The sequence below is a fragment of the Aplidium turbinatum genome, chromosome 4 (genome assembly GCF_918807975.1).
Source record: "Aplidium turbinatum chromosome 4, kaAplTurb1.1, whole genome shotgun sequence".
NCBI classification, from domain to species: Eukaryota; Metazoa; Chordata; class Ascidiacea; order Aplousobranchia; family Polyclinidae; genus Aplidium; species Aplidium turbinatum.
In genome coordinates this window covers 4,392,629-4,399,353 of record NC_137475.1, presented here as the reverse complement: position 1 = coordinate 4,399,353, position 6,725 = coordinate 4,392,629, and positions in this window count along the sequence as shown.

Below are 6,725 nucleotides of genomic sequence, written 5' to 3'. Positions count from 1 at the left end.
TCAATCTGTCAAATCCTGCTCCTACCAAAGAATACACAGAAGAAAATATAGAGATTGCTGTGAAAAAGCCGATTGCGTAGCGATAACTGCGAGGAAATTTTGTAGAAAACGTCCCAGATAAACCACGGACATCCACAAAAGTGGTGTTGACACTTAAAGTCCCATTTACCATCTGGTACCCTTCAATTTGATGAAGATCTTCTTGAAGATAAGGCGTCCAAACAAGTCTTGCTAGGTTGCTGATACAGGCTGGAAAAACAATAACCCCAACTAAAAGGTCAGCAACTGCCAAAGATATTTTGTATGTCGATTGGCTGCTGTGGAGAGATGGGTTCTGTACAATGGCGATAATTACAGTGCTGTTTACTACAGTAACAGCAAGTGCCATTATCCCGCACACGACCATGATGACAATGATTTTGATGTGGCATCTGTAAAATAAAAGTCCATTGAGTAAATTGTCCAAATAACGTTTAGTAAATTTTCAATATTGCATTATAATTATTTATAAAGAGAATTCATAATTCATAAAGAGATATTGCATTATACATAATTATTACGTAACATTACATCCCGATTTTATCCACTGATTGAAAAAATGCTTTGAAAAAAAAGTGTTTTTGAAACTATTGGGTGAGGGCTTTCAGATTCTATGTTCTTCAACGTCTCTCAATCATTTACGTTAATTGGCGAGGCTGCTAATGACAGTCGAAAGCACTTTCTATATTTTGTCTTAGGCGTGTCAGTAATAAAAACTGAAATGCTTCTAGATGGTTGCGACATGAAAAAGATAAACATAGAACTAATAAATGGAAGTTGCGTGATTTCACGACATTTCTTGTTGTTTCAACGACTGGGGACAATAAAGCGAAATAAAAATAAAAGTTTTCTTTAACGGAGAACGGGGTGTAAATGATAACAAATATCCGTTCATTGACCATATATGGACATGGTGTTATATTGTATATTTAGTGGAATGTGTTTCGTGCGATGGTAACTGTTACTTGAAACAGAAGTTTGTTTTTGCAAACCCCTTGCAAATTATGCGCAACTTGGAAACACTTATTTCACAATCTGTGGAATCCTTTGAAATTTGAAAAGTTTCAGAATACCACCGCAAGATAAATGCATTTCATGCTCGGAGTAATTGCGATTAAAAAACATTCGAATTTTGATTTTAAAAAATTCGACATTCTTTAATAAAAAGATAAAAGTGAGTCCCATACTTGATTCAAGCATCCGGGGATGAGACGATAAGGTTCTCATTATACCGTACTCAGCCTTCGGCAATAACGAGAGTAGGGTGGCCAGTTCCTTTCTCTCGGCCGCCTTTCCTTCAGCAACTACACCCACCCAATTTATTACACCCCGGGTAGAGGTGAGCGGTGTTTGTCAACAACCAGCTTAAGCCGGGAGTCGAACCAGGATTGCATGATTGGAAAGCGAGCGCCTTATCCGCTGCGCCATCCCACCGCATTCTTGGCTAATGTACAAGCAAAAACTCCCATTCGTTTCACGCTTCTCAATGAAGAAAAAATGTTTTCAATATAACTTAAACGTGTTTTTATTTTGAAATCTTAATGCGATTGTTCAAGTCGCTTCACAATCTTTGTGGACAATTGCGCTTCTATGATGAAAATCGTGAAGAAAGCACTTCACGTGACTTTATTCAACAAAATATTTTTTTAACCTTCTTTTTCGTCGTGTATTTACAAGGTTGTAGCCCAGAGCATCTTGCTCTTTGCTGTATTGTTAAGCTCCGACAAGTCTTGCGCAAAGCGTTACTAGCTCAGTGGCCGAGTGGTTTCGCCTTTGGCTCTAGTGTTGGTAGATCTGAGATCGATTCCAGGCCAATTCAAACCAAAGACTTTAAAAACGATAGGATTGTGTTCTTTCTTGCATAACGCAGTGAGAATAAGTCGGGTGCTAATGTACTAATGTAGTGACATCGTAATCCTGATATAAAATTAAACGTGAGTCCTGTCGCTAAAAGACCGTAGCAGTTGTGGAGCGACAATTATTATAATTGTTTCTAGGACTAGTTGCAAAGTTTATCTGATCAAAGGGAAAGTAAACGCAACAACAAACAGGTAGATTTATTGCTTCACTGACGTTTCGCGCAACTTGACAATGCGCATCCTCATAGTGCGCGAAACGTTAGTGAAGCAATAAATCAATCTGGTTGTTGTTGCTTTCACTTTCATCAGATGAACGTTGTAACTAGTGCTAGAAACTATAATTGTCCTGATGAACACCCAAGCTTTTCATTATTAATATTATTGCGCAAAACGTTTTGATTTCAGGTGGGCCACTCCTGTAGACTGGATATTGGGTGGTTTGATCCTGTTCGTATCGACGATTGGTATTTCCTAAGAATTAACTTGAATAAGAAACACCTAAAGAATGTTTGGTGATGTGATCTGCATTATGCCAATGATAAGGAGGAGGCCTACAAGTTTATTAGTTATCAATAGTCACCTTTGTGGCATGCAAGTCCAAACTGAGATTACGCGCTCCCTCAATGTGGTCCCACTGAATCCACACCAGACTAATTCGCATGACGGTACTTCCAAGCTGTTTATTTCTTGATATTCTCCATAGGACACGTTTGTCAAATCATATTGGGCTACTTGGATGCAAGGTTGCAAAAGTTCACTAAGGGTGAGTTGAGACTCATTTAACTGTGATGTTATAGATCGCCATTGTAAAAGAGCAAGACTGGAATTTTCTTTAAATACAGTATAATTTGTTCTTTTCGAAGATTTATTTTCTTGGCTTGTTCCCACGTTAATTGCTTTCGACACAACTGCAAGGCACTTTCCAACAAAAGCATCATAGTCACAGAAGTAGTCGTACAGTAGCGTCGTGAATTCATTAAACGCGAAAAGTCTACGATCACATTGCTCTTGAAACTGTGGACAATTCCAACCTCGCAGAGTTTCCAAATATCTTGACAGTGGCTGATTAACACTCGCCCATCTTCGCTCGTAAACGCGTACTGTTCCATTGCAACATATTTCTCGCCTTCGTTCATCACCGGGAACTAATCCAGGGGCATAGAGACAAGGTAGTCGTCTCACTGGACTCGTTGATAAAGTTTCATTATCAAAATCAGTAGAAGGTCCAGAAGGCTTGCTTGTATTCAAAAGTATTTGTGCTTCTACAGTGGTATTGTTAACTTTTATCGGAAGAGGTAAAGTTGTGGTCAACAGTTCCGTCTCTTTCACTAACATAAAAAAAGAAAATACCAAAATCAGCATTTTTCATTTACAACTCGTTGTCTTGCTTGCTATCGGTCTATTGTAAGCCTGTGGCTTGAAACGCACAAAGCCCGGTATATTTTGCCATAATGTTTATCTCTGGTATTCTGCAATAACATATAAACAACTTAAATCAAAACATTTTCAACCTAGACTGTGTGGATTATTCAAACAATTTTTATTTGAGTTCCAGTTTACAAAGTGTTTGTAACTCGAGTTCCAGTTTACACAGTGTTTGTAACTCGAGTTCCAGTTTACAAAGTGTTTGTAACTCGAATTCCAGTTTACAAAGTGTTTGTAACTCGAGTTCCAGTTTACACAGTGTTTGTAACTCGATTTCCAGTTTACACAGTGTTTGTAACTCAAATTCCAGTTTACACAGTGTTTGTAACTCGAGTTCCAGTTTACACTGTGTTTGTAACTCGAGTTCTTGTTCAGCGATTTTTCATAGATTCAAAATTTACCTTCAAATTGACATAAATTTTAGTGAATTAACCTTGAAAACGTTTGAGTTCAGGAGTTTATGTTTATCGAGGTGCAACTCGCGACTCTGCTGTCAAATTTAATAGTAGTACCCAAGAGGGGTCTCAATAGTCTAAGGACCCACCATTTTGAGCAAAATAAATCCATAGTTTTGTTTTCCACGTTTATAAAAAAGGTCCACTTTTTGTGGAGACAGTAATTAATGAGAAGCAGTATAGTTGGCAGAGGAGTCCAGGAAAACTTTTGGACTGAGATGTTTTTAGCGGACATAATCCTTCCCAGGCACCCCAGGAACGTAAAAAAAACACGGCATACTTTTAAAAATAGAAGGTTTGCATCTAATCCATATTTTTGAAACAATTGCCTCTTTCCATTATGAGCTTACTCGTGTTTGTTCAGGGGTGTTTTGATTTGGGGTCGGGATAACATTAGCATCTGGCCCAAATTATCCTCTCGAAAGACCTAATCAAAAATAAGGGCAGCAAAAATCGTTCTTAGAAAAGGTTAAGAAAGTTTTTAAAATGGGCATTTCCTTTGAAAATGCCTGATTACACAACTTAAGTTAAAACACACATTTTTAGACTTTGGATAATCTCAATGCGGAAGTTTTCCGAGGTAGTGGAAGCAGCTTGCAGTGATCTGGCCTTGGCAAATATAGTCAATGGATTATAACATTGACTTACAACCAAACGTCTAAATGTGCTATCTTGTATAATTTTAAAGCGCTCTTTCAAGCTACTGAAGTTAGCTACATAGTTGAGTGGTGAGAACCCTGATGCCTAAAGGTGGACACGAAGATTGGCTTTCTTGCCTTCCCGTCCACTCAATCTAAACCTTCAACAACCGGGCATAAGCCTGGATAAGTTAAAAAGTTATCAAAATGGAGACGTGCAACCTACAAACATTAGGCAATGCCGTATTAAACTTGTAATTGGCAAAATCGTTTTTAAGACAAAAAACCGCTGATGTCTTACAAGACTTACATTGACTATAGACCTATATTCCTGACGCATATATTTTGTCTAATTTCTTCAAAAGCCTTTTCACGGCTAAGCCTTAGATTTACATTTTGAAAACTAATATACGTTAGCCTGACAACCAATGCAAAGTTTCGTTCATAGACGAAGTAAGGGAAGACATGAAGAATATAACTTACAACACTTGCCGATTAGCTCATTTTACACTGAAAGAGCCTACTAAAACAATGAAAACTATTAATACTACAAAAAGTGCTCAATGCTAAGCAAAAAAGCAAAGCAGAGCGAATTAAATCAAATATAGTTATTACTATCTGAATCCTTAACAGCCTGTTTCACTTATTCGGATCATCAGAAGTTCTTATTCAAATAGAAATCTTCGAAAGAACCTACTATGTTTGTCAATTAAATGCCCGATAAACAACCTTATTAAATTTCATACGTTAGCTTATATTGTTTTCATTGAATAGGCTACTAGTATAATTTTTAAAGAAAATTTTGCATTACATACTAATAATACATTGTTAGTATTTAGCCATACTATAAATACATTGTTCACTTGGTTGTAATCTGATACAATAAAAAAGCTTTTTGTTTTATAAGTTATTATAACTCTACCCTTGTTGAATTTCTAATACAACTTTGACAAGAAGCCTATCTAAAAACCTTCTAAAAGCCTTCGCCTTAATTTTGGGCTGATGAGCTTCTCTTCTCAACCACAAGGTTTGTAAAACTGAAAAGTTGTATGTTTTTTGTATATGTCAGTATGTTTAAATGTGTTACAGCTTCCGTTTTTCTACAATTTATTAATGTACAACTGATGTTATATTTATATGACATGTATCTATCTACAAGATCAACAATGTTATTTATAAAGCCTGTTATATTTTCGAAAAGATTCTTAGAAATGTTTAGAATGACAACTTTTCATTCCATTAATTACCAAATATGGAACGCTGTATAGGAAACGTGCAAGTAGTCATTACTTAGATAAATTGATTATTCATCTACAGACTGAGTAAAGCCCCTTTATCAAGTTAAGAATAAGTTATAAAACTTTGAACAAGAGTACAGTTTTTAACCAAGGTTTTAGGCCTATGTACTGTATGACGCTGTTGTGATAATACCACAGCGCTTAAGCCACAATATATCGTAATATAAGCAGTGATGTTGCTCAGTGTCATTTGCTTGCCAACGTCTGATAGCAATACCTCTAGTGGTAGCGCTTTCCAAATTGGGCGACGCCTACGCGGCACCCTGCTGCCCTGCAAGGTTTTTTTAGGGGCGCTACACAATGCACAAAAACTGTTGCGATTACGTTTTATTTGCATACACAACAATCTGCATCTAGGCATATAAATTCAGGAGATTAATTCTTCAAAAGACAAGTAATACCAACTGTGCATAGGTAATTAGGTATGTTTTGTAAAAGAATGAACACTCTTCTTCTATTACGTAATAACAACGGCTTCACATTGATCTGTGGGATGGCATTGTGCTTATTTCGTAACAAAGACAATCACCACCTTTCCAGAGTTGCCAGTTTTGTGGTTTTCTAGGCTAGTTTAGTTTCCAAGTCGCAGCACAATTTCAACAGTTGCGATTTGTTGATTCGTTTGATTTCACTTCATTTCGAATCGATTTTCATGAAATAAATATCATTGGAACACAACAATTTTAATTTTGATGCCTTTACTTTGCGATTTCATCTTTTTAATCGTTTTATCATTTCGTTTCATAATGATGGAAAGTCAGGCTACCGGTACTGATCTAACTTTTGCTATAAACACTCACTTACTCAAAAACAAGCCATTTTCCTTAGTTATTTTTCCGATTTTGCGCAAACAATTAGCCCGGTATGTTGCACATTAATTTACGTAATCTCTCGGAAGAAAATCTAAAAGTTTACCAGCAGCTATTGAGCACATAAAAATATTTGTTAATTAGAAAAAGGGCACATTTAAAAGTCTTGTAACTTACATCCATGCATATTACTCGCACAGCC